This window comes from Rhineura floridana, chromosome 4 (genome assembly GCF_030035675.1).
Source record: "Rhineura floridana isolate rRhiFlo1 chromosome 4, rRhiFlo1.hap2, whole genome shotgun sequence".
NCBI lineage: Eukaryota > Metazoa > Chordata > Lepidosauria > Squamata > Rhineuridae > Rhineura > Rhineura floridana.
The window spans coordinates 177,361,785-177,375,955 of record NC_084483.1 but is presented as its reverse complement, the minus strand read 5'-3'; positions in this window follow the sequence as shown (position 1 = coordinate 177,375,955).

Sequence of the window (14,171 nt, the reverse complement as noted above, 5' to 3'; positions counted from 1 at the left end):
ATCCAACTTTTATGTCCTCTCTTGTTCTCTTTTAAACTGATGCATCTCCTCTTCATTTTTATTTTTTTTTGGCAGTGCATTAGTAGCCATCCTAGCCCTGACATGAAGGGAAGGGCCATAGCTCAGTGGTAGAGCATTTTCTTTGCATGCAGAAGGTCCCAGGTTCAATTCCCGGCACCTCCAGATAGGACTGGGAGAGACTCTCTACCTGAAATCCTGGAGAGCAGCTGCCAGTCAGTGTCGAAGATACCAAGCTAGACAGAACAATAATCTGAGCAGAGCTTGGAAAAGTTACTTTTCCAAGCTCTGAATCTGAGTCAGTATAAGGCAGCTTCCTAGGTTCTTATGACACCCCTATTACTTTGCTGCACTCTATAGCTTTAATCAATTCTCTCTCTGTCCAGCTCACATCTGGTATTGGAGTTGGGATGGGGAATAACTAGTAAAAATTAGTGGAGCATAGCTTGGTAAGGCAGGGGAGGGAAGAAGGTTTTGCTCCCCCTCCCTCGTTGCTCCACTTTATGTACAAATCAGACCCTATCTGTTCTTTAAATATGTATAGGGCGTGTACATGTTTAATATACATGCAGTTGCCTTGCACATGTAGTTTGGCCCTAGGGTCTAAGTACACAGAGATACAGAAAAGCTAGGGCCATGGAAGGGTCATGGCTCAGTGGCAGAGCATCTGTCTTGCATGCAGAAGGTCCCATGTTCAATCCTCAGCATCTCCTGAAGGACTGAGAAAGATTCCTGGAGGGCCACTGTGACTAGTGGCCTGACTAGTAGTGTAATGGCAAATTCAAAAGTGCAGAGTCCCTTCATGATAGTCACACCCATGGCCCTCCCCCCTTTTTTGCTGCTGAGTTGAGAATGAGATCCTTGTTAATGCCTTCTCTCACAACAACAGATGTTCCTAGGAGCCAATCAGCATGAAAGGGGAGAGTGTTAACCACCAAGAAGAGTCTTCTCAGTGGCTAACTCACCTTTCACTCTGATTGGCTACAATCAGCAGGAAAGGACAAGGAATCATGTTAGGAGACTCTTCTCAGTGGCTACCACACTCCCCTTTCATGTTCATTGTCCTGTAGGGTGCTGGAAACATAGGGACCCTGCTGGGACCCTACTCCCAAAACCATAAGGAGTCTAAGACTCCCTGAGACCCTGGTCAACTACACACCTAGGCCTGACTAACTATGAAGCAGTTTTCTACTTTCCTATTCATACTACTAGGTTTTCAAATCCGTCTTCCTCCACCAAATAGACCACTCCTTCCTAATTAACAGGACAACATTTGGTGGCGACATAATACAAAGTGAAGGAATTTTACTGTTTGACTGCAGAATGAGATGAAAGGAAGCAAGTTGGACAGGAAAGGCCTATTGTTGAAACATCTGTAGGCCTTGCTGTAGATTTTTTCCCCCTTGCTTTTGATCTAGCACCTCAAATCAGCTCCATTGCTGCAGCCAAAAATGGAGATATTGGCTGAGCAGTTGAGCGCTCAGTATTCATACAAGATTTGCAAATTAGCACAGATGGTTCTGCAGTTCTGTGACACTGTTAAAAGATCACAGCTTTAAATAATCTTCCATATTCTAAATAGCTCTGCCAAATTTTCTCTGCCATTCATCAAGCAAGGCAAACTGTTATTTTAAGGCTGCTTGTGTGTGAGAGAGAAATATGTGCCCTCATGCAATGCCGGCTCCAGATCATTGGGGGGGAGGCTATGGGCATGGCATTCTAAGCGCCCCCTCCCCAATCATGTTCTTAATTCTCTTCAACTTCCACTGACTTTCCTGGATATTTTCAAATATGATAGTAACAGAGGGGTGGCAGGCCCTCTGCTGGTCTTGGAGCCATGGCAAATGCCCATTCTTGCCCCCCTCTGGTGTTGGCCCTGTCCTTCTCTGTATATTTAAGTCAGATGGGGGGTATTCAGTTTAACAAAGTTTAGTGAATTAGTTGAAAAATCTCTGAACTACGCCTGACAGTAGTTCCCATAATTGTCGAGTGAACTGAATGTGAATTAAGTTTATTTTGGGGTAGAACTTTGAACAATTTGTAATTCATCTTCAAGTTCATTCTTTTACATGAGTGTTTGTTTGTTTACTCTTTAGACCCTTTGGGCCTTTAAGCTTAAAGATCATAGTTTTTGGTAAAAATAAACAATTCACATTCCCCTTTGTGTGTGCTTTGATGTTTTCTTTGTCTTCTTAAGTATATTTCATACTTCAGCACAGCAGCTTGTAAAATTCAGAACACTGGGGAAAAAATGGCCAGAGATCATTTGACTGAACCGTGAACTGAACGTAAACCAAACTAGCTGGTTTTGTCAAAGAGTGAATGTGAACTGAGATTAGTTCTTTTTTGGACTTGAACTAAAACAAGTTCCTTTTTTAAATGATATTTCCAAGCTCTGTTATCTCCACATCACTTTAGTAGTCTCAAAGTTCACAGTACAATCACCACACATTGCAGCTACTAGAAAGAGCCCCCATGCACATCTGTAAAATAAAAAGCATCTTACTATCACATCCACTGAATGGAGAGTTTCCATAACACTGACAGCAGCTGCCAGGACAGTCTGTACACTGGCATAGGGTGGCCATGTGCCCTACTTTAAAGAGTACAATCCCCTATTTGAAGGACTGCCAAAGGACAGAAGACAACCTGTTTGAAGGACTATTAGGTCCAAGTCTGGTATAAAGACAAGGAACCAGGGTTCCATCTGCATTATACATACATACATACATACATTTAGATTTATATCCCACCCTTCCTCCCAGCAGGAGCCCAGGGTGGCAAACAAAAGCATTAAAAACACTTTAAAATGTCATAAAAACAGACTTTAAAATATATTAAAACAAAACATCTTTAAAAACATGTTTTAAAAAAGGTTTAAAAACATATTAAAAAGCAATCCCAACACAGACGCAGACTGGGATAAGGTCTCTACTTAAAAGGCTTGTTGAAAGAGGAAGGCACTGGAAAGATAACAGAAATGGCACCTGTCTAATATTTAAGGGGAGGGAATTTCAAAGGGTAGATGCCACTACACTAAAGGTCCGTTTCCTATGTTGTGCAGAACGGACCTCCTGATAAGATAGTATCTGCAGGAGGCCCTCACCTGCAGAGTGCAGTGATCAATTGGGTATATAAAGGAATAAGAAGGTCCTTCAGGTATTCTGGTCCCAAGCTGTATAGGGCTTTGTACACCAAAACTAGAACCTTGAACGTAGCCCAGTAGCTAATAGGTAGCCAGTGCAAAATGAGAAATAGCTGGCTCTGCCTGTCATGGGCTCTGGCTCCACCTATTGTTGGGCTCACTGTCTTCCGCCCCACCAGTCCCAATGAGCACCAGCCACCACTGCATGCAGTATTTGACGTATCAGAAGGACTGTAGAGGATTGTTTCCCCAGAGAGACAGAGAGAGAGAGATTGTCTGCATTTCAGTCTAGTTCTCAAAAAAAATATGAAAGGATGATAAACTATTTGCACTAGAGTAAGATAAATGGGCAACAGCTGAAATGTGAGACCTGGCACCAGAGGGCTTTCGCCAACAGACCAAGTGAAAAGTGTATGGAGCAAGCAGGAATGAAATTACATGCCTCATCTGTCTGCACTACATAAGGATCTGAGGCCAACAAGCCCAGGATGATAGATCAAGTAATTCATCACTGTAAGGGAGGCAGCTTGGAGAAAACACTTGACATTCTGAAAGATATGTAACACATTGGTCAACTGCCCTGAATAATATTTTACCACTTAGTGGAATTTAATTACAGACTCCTTAAAAATCATTAAATACCACAGTCATTTCACCAGAGCCTCCCTGGAACTGTCCTGATCTTTATCAGCAGATTGAAATGCTCCTGCACTGTGATAAACAGAACCCTTGTTTTAAGTCTGTAACAATCTGCCCTTGGCCGGACATGTTAAGGGGCAACCGAAAAGGCAGATCTGCTTCAAAACAACAGCAAAACTTGCAGCAGTAGAAGCATTCTTATTGCATAACCCTCCATATTCATGTCTGCCTAGGGCTTCCATGCAATATATACAAGCAACTGCCTTCAGGAGTAACATTTATTAAATACAATACACTGTGTCCTGTAAAGCTTTGATTTGGGCAGAGGGAGTCTGAACAGTATTAGGTGGGGTAGAGAGAAAATGGTGAAGTCTCAGTTTATTCTGTATTGGAAATGATTATATATTTTTACACATGATTATGCTTTTTTGAGGCCGAGGGAGTTTCCAATTCTATACATTTCTGTCAACAATTGTGCTTTAGGATTAGAGAGGCATTAGAGGGGGGTGCTTTTTTTCCTCCCTTACAATCTCCTCTAGAAGGTTTATTTATCCATGGTGTCTGAGAAATTATTTATCTTCATGAAAACAAGATAGAATTAACACTGACTCCTTCAGATAGAAAGACAGACAGACAGACAGACCTCGTTGGGCTTTGTTTCTGTCACCATGATCCACATGCAAAAAGTTGGAAAGTGCCATATTTTAGCAGAGGGTTGGCTGCCATGCTACAGGTTGTAACACACATGCCCACACTTGCATAGGTGGTGGGACCTTCTGAAAATGCCAAACTGAGAGATTTAGGGCCCAATCCATTGGCAGGGTCTCCTTTACCAGAGGTGGGCAACCTCAAGCTTGGGAGCTACAATTCTCAGGGTTCCCTGGGAAGAAGGATTGATTGTTAAGCCACTCTGGGAATTGTAGCTCTGTGACAGAAATAAGGATTTCCTAACAGGGCTGCCTAAATGATTCAGGGCTTTATCGCCAGTAAAACCTTGGATTGGGCTGACAGTATGTAGGCTTCCAGTGCAGGTTCTTCAGAATCAGAACCAGTTATATTGTTTGAGTGACTGAATCAGTCAAAGCTCTGGAGGCCATATTCTGCACCAGCAGAATCTTCTGGACCATTTTTAAGTGCAGCCCCATGTAGAGCTTCGTACAGTAATCTAATAGGGAGGTTACCAGAGCATGAATTACTATGGCTAGACGTAGGCCACAACCACACCAGACAATTATTCCACCTTAGTCACGGCTTCCCCCAAAGAATCCTGGGAAGTATAGTTTGTGAAGGGTGCTGAGAGCTTTTAGGAGATGCCCTATTCCCCTCACAGAGCTACAGTCCCCAGAATTGTCTGGGAAGAAGGCTGACTATTAAACCACTCTGGCCGTTGGATGGAGCTCTGTCAGGGGAATAGGGGTCTCCCTACAATTCTCAGCACCCATCATAAACTACACTTCCCAGGATTCTTTGGAGGAAGTCATGACTGTTTAAAGTAGAATAAATGTCTGATGTGGATGTGGCCTATGTTTGTCCTGACGCAGCTGTAGCTGGACAAACCAACCAGAGCTGGAAATAAACATTCCATAACATTAACAAAGCTGGATCAAGGGATACCCCCAGATATGTACCTGTTCCTTCAGCCAGAGTGCAGAACAGGCCACCACCACCCAATTCCTGGACCCAAGAACTATCAACCTACACACCTCCATCATGTCAGGATTCAGTTTCAGTTTATTGGCCCTCATCCAGCCCATTACTGCCTCTAAGCAACAGTCCATCTCATCTTTTGGCAGCTAGTACAATATGGACCTAATATCACACTAGCATGGAAGCTAGCATGGATCCATCTTTTATTAGCCTAATAGCACAACATGTGGAAGCCCGTGGAAAAAGAAGAAAATCACCAAAAGTCACAGTGGACATGTACAATCCTGGAGGCACTATGCCTCTGAATATCAGCTACTGGGAATCACATACGTGGACAGTGCTATTGCATTCAGGTCCTGCTTATGGGCTTCCCATAGACATCTGGTTGGCCACTTTGAAAACTGGATGCTGGAAATGATGGGCCTTTGTCCTGACCCATCAGGGCTCCTCTTGTTCCTTTTCCAATCTTAGGTGTGTCTGAAGTAGCTTTCTAGATTGTGACCCAAATGGTCCACTTTGGTGGATGGAAACCTAGGATCCTAGAAACACCTAAAGATTTAACCTATGGCAATTTCTGAATGAAAACAAAAACAAAAAGAGGGGACCAGTAATAAACCAGAAAATCTTTTCCTGGCTTTATAGATTGCCTCATTGCAAACACTGAATGTAGATTAAATTACTCTTTAAAAAGAAAGACACTATGAATCTGTCTGGCTTGGACAAAGTTTCTTTGCCTACTGAAAGCACAATCCTCCCCTTAGTCTTTTTCAGGGGTGTGAATTATAAAACAATCTCTGACAATCAAGCTATTGTTATCCGATGATGCCTGATATCCATCCATTCGCCATACTGAAGCCTGACTTCCCAGGAATTATCAAACAGTTATTCTTGCTTGCCAGATGTTATTACTCTAATACTTCCCAGCTCAGGATTTTATGTCTTCGTAAGAACTGTACAAATATGAAAGTCTATAATTTCTCAGTGAGCCAGTAGCTATCATATGTGGTTGTGCTACAATATATCTCTCTCTAGCGAATTAAACTAATTCCGTTCTGTCCAAGTATCTTCAAAGATTTGTCCAAGTATCTTCAAAGATGCACTTCAGAGACAGGACTACGATATTTAAGTGATGTTTTTACAATCATATGTGTTATTAACTCTGTTGACGAAATTCCAAGCTATATTAGATGTCTAGTATACATTCAGAAGGACAAGAAGTGAAGTAATGTGAAAACATATCAGTCTTCAGGAACATACACTGACATGAGAGATGGGCAGCTAAATCTTGTCATCTTGGCAGCTCCACTCTGCTTACATCATTGAACACATGCTTTATAGCATACATATATGAAAATTCATCCCATCCCAAACTGCTATGTGCATCAGGAGGGCAGCTCCCAATGTGTCAAGCCTGGGCCAGGGACAGCAATCTAGAGCGAGTCAGGAGCCTAGAATCAGGAGGCAAGAGCAAACAAGCAATCAAGTTTAGGAGCAGTGGCCTCAAGGCCAAAGCCCATGGCTCCACAGCCCAGAGAACTCCAAAAATGATCATCCAGAAAGTGGCAGGTGATGAGGGCAGCAGCAAACAGGCCCCATATCAGCACCTGGGTTGGCATATGTATGCCAGGGTCCACTGGGGCTGACACTGGTCACCACAGCATCTTTTCTTCCTTATTTTTCAAAAATATTTAATAGGGGCCAGCTGACCAGGTATGTATGTGGTTGCAGATTCTCATTTTATTATTTTTAAATATGTATCATTTAATTTTATTATATATTAATTCATATTAATTAATTCTTTTCTATAACAAAATGGTGTGTATTCCCAAGTAAATGTGTTCAACATCAGCAGAAGCACACACCATTATATTTCTGTGGTCAGGAACATATAGTCCAAAACTGCACACAATTAAGAGTGTTTCTTTTTATCATCAGAGTTGGCTGTTTTGTTGTTGTTGTTGTTTGTTGCTCTAACATCTCAGGAATGTAGAAGCAGTTTTACAGCATTACAGCATGAAATGGTGGCTGATGGGGAGGGGAAGAGAAGATAAATGTTTAGCATGTGTTTCACAACTGAAGTAATATACATGGCCGTATAAACAGAGGTGGAGGACATAAGATTCTTTCACTGCAGATGCCAAAGATACAGTCTTGAACCTTCTGCACAGAAGTCAGGTGTCTTAGCTTTGATCTATGGCCAGTACTCTCTGTGCCGAGTCAAGGATCTCATTATAATTACAGCTATCCCCTGATTAAAGAAATCCTAGTTGATTCATTGTATGAGTTGCTATCATTTCTTGATTAAATCTGCATCTGAGAAAAACCACAGTTCTGAAGCAAAAGCATACTTTTCATATGTCACAATAGGCACCATCGTGAAGTAAGAGAAAAAGTGGGATACCTGCCTTACAATTACATTTTTACAAAGTACTGTTTCAATTAAATGGCTAGCTATTTGGCCTTCATCTTATTGATGAAGAATGGTTTTGAACCTTGTCATAAATATAATCAATCAGTCATTCAGTCATTCAGTCAATTCTTTTTAATAAGTTCATCTAACCAGTGACTATTGAACATTGAAGCCCTAGGATTGTATCTGAGTCAAGCATACTCAGCGTAGACCCACTGAAGTAAATGTGCTTAAGTGAGGCACAACTACTGGTCTATTGATTTCAGTGGATTTATTCTGAGAATGACTTACTCAGATACTACCCTTAATTTATAGCACTTCACAAGAAGTTGAAATGGAAATAGACTGCCTTCAAGTCGATCCCGACTTATGGCTACCCTATGAATAGGGTTTTCATGGTAAGAGGTATTCAGAGGGGGTTTACCATTGCCTCCCTCTGAGGCTAGTCCTCCCCAGCTGGCTAGGGCCTGCTCAGCTTGCCACAGCTGCACCAGCCAGCCCCTTCCTTGTCCACAACTGCAAGCTGGGGGGCAACTGGGCTCCTTGGGACTATGCAGCTTGGCCACGGCTGCACAGGTGGCAGGGCACGTAAGCCCTGAGCCGCTCACTGTGGGGGTGATCTTTAGCTGGCCCTTTACACCCAGGAGACACGAGCAGGGATTTGAACTCACAGACTCTGGACTCCCAGCCAGGCTCTCCTCCCCACTGTGCTATGCCAGCTGATTCACAAGAAGATACACGTCACTAAAATTCAAATACCTAAACTAGGCCCCCATGTCAGAACTTGTCCAAAAACACTCTCTACAAGATAACCATGTAGGCTTGCATATCATGAAGAGCTACCTTAGGTCACTGGTTAGAACATAGGAAGCTGTCTTACATCGAGTCAGACCATTGACCCAACTAGCTTAGTATTGTCTACACTGATTTGCTGCAGCTCTCTAGGGTTTCATACAGGAGACATTCCCAACTCTGCTCAGAGATTCCGGGGATTGAATAAGGGACCTTCTGCATGCAAAGCAGATGCTCTGCCCCTGAGCTATAGCTCTTCCTCATTCTATGGCCCATTCTAACTAAGGTTAAAATGGGTTATTATTGCCAATAGCAGATGGCTATGGCCCATTTTTGTCACTGCTGCTTAACAGAAGGTAGAAGGAGAGGAGTGAGGTGGTGGCAATGTCGGATCAGTGCAATTACACTGGTGGAGCCAGTCTGGCATGCCTGCCAGTGAGTTTGCACTGCACCTTACCACTGCCTTCTCACTCACCTTTGACCTCCTGGTAAGCAGTAGTAACACAACCAACTGGAGGTCAGGTGAGTGTCATCACCCTTCCAACTACTAGTTATTGCTGCCTCTTGCCGCTCAGTCATTCCCGCAGGATCCATATTTTCACTTTGATAGTGTTCAGTGTCATAAGTCAGGCTGCAAGCTTTAGGCGTGTAATTCTCTTTTAGACTGACACTTTACTTCTTTCGTTTACCATTAGAGACACCAGGGATTATACTTGGGACTTTCTGCATGCATAGCAGGTGCTCTACCACCGAAGCTAAGGGTCCATTCTCTCTGAGAAGACAAACCCAGAACAATGCCACAGGCTCCACTGAGGTTGTTCTTCTTTCATGTTCTCAAAGTGTACTTTTGGGGGATCATCCTTGTGCCCCCAATTTTAATTTATTGGGGGGGAAGTGTGCCTCAGCTATCAACAGTCTGGAAAAATCTTCTTTATTCAATGAATTGGTGTGGTGAGCAGATTAAAACAGGGGGAGCAAATGTTTGATGTGGCTGAACTCCAATTCCCTTCAGCCCCAGCCATCATCATGGTCAAGAATGATGGTGTTTGTAGTCCAACAACATCTGGAGGGCACCACATTGACCATCCATGGATTAAAGCTTTAACTGCAGACTTCATAAAGTATAGAAGCTAACTGGGCAATCTACTTGCCTTGTGTATAAACCCTCACTCATTAATCAATAGCTCCCCCGTTAAATGCTCCCCAGAGCACCTTTGTTTCTGTAAAGGAAAATGGACATGATATAACTAAAACAGACTGGTCACATAGTCTTGGCTATGGGTTTGGCGAGAAACTAGCATACCACTTCTTGAAATATCATGCGACACAATGTTAGCATCCCTGTATCACAGTCACCTAACCTGGTGGTCTAATGGGTCTTGCTAGATAGAGAAGGGGAAAGAAATGAAATGGGAAGAAATGGTATGGCGAAAGCTTCTGCTATAGCGTAACGCAGCACTAACAGAGGCACATCTCAGGCAGTTCTAGTTTCAAATACTAAACAGATGGCATCAGACAATGCAAGGGCTGTGTCCAACAAGCTTTGTAAGAAGAAGAAGATGAAAAATCGTTGGAGGTGTGGGAATATAGCAAATCGATGTAAGCACAACTTCAAAGATTGCTTGTGCACTCCACTTGGTTAATGGGAGTCAAAGGGAGACCAACAGGAAAGAAAAGACAATAATTTCATATCAGTGGAGGAAGTAACTTATATCTCACAGACCAAGTTCTCATGGCAAAAGATAAACAACAACTTGGCCCAGAAACAGATGTACATTTTTAATGTGGTCTCGTTCTATTTTTATTGGATTTTTACTGTAAAGCACTTCAAATGACAATTGGCAGAGACACTAAAGAATAAAAGGAACAGTGACTGCCAATTAATTCAACTATTTTTGGATTAATCAATTGACTAATTATTCATACGTATTAATTAATTAATTAATTAATTTCTCTTCCCCCCCTTCATCCTAAGGCCCCAGGGTGGGTGAGAACAATTTAAAATTTAACGTTAAAAACAGTTTAAAGCAAATTTCAATCACAAGAATGGGGGAGGGGGTCTTGAAAATGTACATCTCAGATATTAAAGGCCAGGATACAGAGGGACATCTTCAGCATTCAATGGCCCGATGCACCTCTGCAGAGAGGAAATTCTACAAGCTAGAAGCTGCCACAGAGAATGCCCTCTCCCAGGCCACACACACACTCACACACACACACTTCTGAGGGTGGCAGAACTACCAAGATGGCCCATTCTGCTGCTCTCAACACCTGGGAGGATCTGTAGGGAAGGAGGTTGTTATGTACATCAATGTGCATATTGTCAAAAACTCAATATAGGTGTCTTTTAAAAAGTAGCTTCCAACTGAATAAACAAAGCCTAACCACTAATTATTTGTGACCATCTTTTCATATTTTCTTCTTTGTTTCTTGTTCATATGCATAAACAGTGTTCTTCAGTCACAGTCCCTCTATTAAAACTGTGTTATCAGGTAATCAGCTAAAGGTTCAATTGATCGGTCTGTCATTTAAGCAAATAAAAGCAATAATCATAATATTAAGTAGTTATAAGAATAGCATTTAGTAATATTTCCAGAACGATAAGCTTTAATTTATCATTAGAGATGGGGGAGAAAATGTGTTCAGTTCACATTTTAATGAGAACCTATCTGATTTTCATTTCTCAATACACAAACTGAAACATAACTGACCTTCAAAATTCGCAATTCTCTGAATTTTGTGGTGCAGTTCTCCATCTTAGAAAGGTCTACAAAAACGTACATATTAGGGGAAAGTGGGCATAAAAATGCATATAAACCTTTTTATATTCCCAGGCATTTTAATGCGTACTATTAATATTTATTGATGTATTTTGCTGCTGCTTTGATTATTTTTGTTTACGTCTGTTTGATTTGATTCTATTGTATTATTGTATTTATATATTTTCTGATTGTTTTATTGTTATGTACACCGCCCAGAGAGCCCTTGGGCTTAGGGTGGTATATAAATTAAATTAAATAAATAAATAATAAATAAATAAATAAATATCTATGAACAAAAAACATAAAATTTATTTATTTTATTTTATTTATTTTATTTAATTTATATACCGCCCTAAGCCAAAAAGGCTCTCTGGGCGGTGTACATAGAGGATAAACAAGAAAATATATGAGTAGAACAAATATAAGAAAATCAAAAAGCAAAACAAACAAAGAACAAAAACCAAACAACATCAGAATATACCAGTAATGAAATACTGTTTTAAAATACACTATAAAACAATTTTTTTAAAAAATAGAATATTTAAAAAATTTTAAATGCCTGGGAGTATAAAAAGGTTTTCACCTGGCGCCGAAAAGATAGCAGCGTCGGCGCCAGGCGTACCTCATCAGGGAGACTATTCCACAATTCGGGGGCCACCACCGAAAAGGCCCTGGATCTAGTCACCGCCCTCTGAGCTTCGTGATGTGATGGCACTCGGAGGAGGGCCTTAGATGTCGAGCGCAGTGTACGGGTAGTTTCATATTGGGAGAGGCGTTCCACCAGGTATTGCGGTCCCATGCCGTGTAGGGCTTTATAGGTCAAAACCAGCACTTTGAATTTAGCCCGGAAACAAATAGGAAGCCAGTGCAGACGGGCCAGAACAGGTGTTATATGAGCGGACCGTCTGGTCCGCGTCAATAGTCTGGCTGCTGCATTCTGGACTAACTGTAGTTTCCGAACTATCTTCAAGGGCAGCCCAATGTAGAGCGCATTGCAGTAGTCCAACCTAGAAGTTACCAGAGCGTGAACAACTGAGGCGAGGTCATCACTGTCCAGATAGGGACGTAGCTGGGCTACCAATCGAAGATGGTAGAAAGCGTTTCGTGCCACCGAGGCCGCCTGGGCCTCGAGAGACAAGGAAGGATCGAAAAGAACTCCCAAGCTATGAACCTGTTCCTTCAAGGGGAGTGTAACCCCATCAAGAACAGGATGAACATCCTCCATCTGGGCAGTGAAGGCACTCACCAGCAGCGTCTCGGTCTTGTCTGGATTGAGCTTCAGTTTATTAGCCCCCATCCAGTCCATTATCGCGGTCAGGCAACGGTTTAGTATGTTAACAGCCTCACCTGAAGAGGATGAAAAGGAGAAATAGAGCTGCGTGTCATTAGCATACTGATGACAACGCACCCCAAAACTCCTGATGACCGTACCCAGCGGCTGCATGTAGATGTTGAAAAGCATGGGGGACAGTACCGATCCCTGCGGGACTCCACAACGGAGAGTCCAGGGTGTCGAGCAGTGTTCCCCAAGCACTACCTTCTGGTGACGACCCACCAAGTAGGAGCGGAGCCACTGCCAAGCAGTACCCCCGACTCCCAACTCCGTGAGTCTCCCCAGAAGGATACCATGGTCGATGGTATCAAAAGCAGCTGAGAGATCAAGGAGAATCAACAGAGTCACACTCCCCCTGTCCCTCTCCCGACAGAGGTCATCATACAGGGCGACCAAGGCTGTTTCGGTGCCAAAACCGGGCCTAAAACCGGATTGAAATGGATCAAGATAATCAGTGTCATCCAAGAGCCCCTGGAGCTGGCCGGCCACCACCCGTTCCAGGACCTTGCCCAGGAACAGAACATTCACCACAGGTCTATAGTTGTTCAGGTTATCTGGGTCCAAGGAGGGTTTCTTCAGGAGCGGTCTCACCACCACCTCTTTTAGGCAGTCAGGGACCACTCCCTCTCTTAAAGAGGCATTTATTACCTCCTTGGCCCAGTCGGCGGTTCTGGACCTGCTAGCTTTCACCAGCCAAGAGGGGCAAGGATCCAGAATAGACGTGGTCGCCCGCACCAGTCCAAGGATCTTGTCAACATCCTCGAGCTGCACCGACTGGAACTCATCCAATAAATGGGGACAAGACCGTGCTCTGGATGCTTCATTAGGACCAACTGCTATAATATTGGAGTCTAAGTCCCGACGAATGCAAGCAATCTTATCTTGAAAATGTCTGGCAAATTCATCACAGTGGGCTACAGATGAATCTATAATGTCCCGAGGGCCAGAATGTAAAAGCCCTCGTACAATTTTAAGAAGCTCCGCTGGGCGGGAAATTGCTTGCAAAAATGTATATATAAGGCAAAATTGCATACACAAACATATATGGGTTGTATTTAACAAACTCCTACTCAGAGCAGACCCAGTGAAATGAATGAACCTAAGTAAGTCATGTCTATTAAGGAAATGGGGTTTACTCTGAGTAGGACTAGCACTGAATACCACCCTATGTCAGCAGAAAAGCACACCAAAGCGCTAGTGAATTTTTGTGAGGTCTTTTTAAAAAAAGGAATGATGCAGCACTGTAGCAAACTGCACTTAAGATTCAAAAACTGAGAAACCAAGAGAAATCGTTAGCTGATTCATTAGTAATAACCTATTTTAATCAATGGAACAGTGACTAAGTGTGTCTGTGTGTGTGTATATATTACTATAAAAAGAAATGAAAAAATGTTTTTCATAACAGTAATAATACTATAATATCAG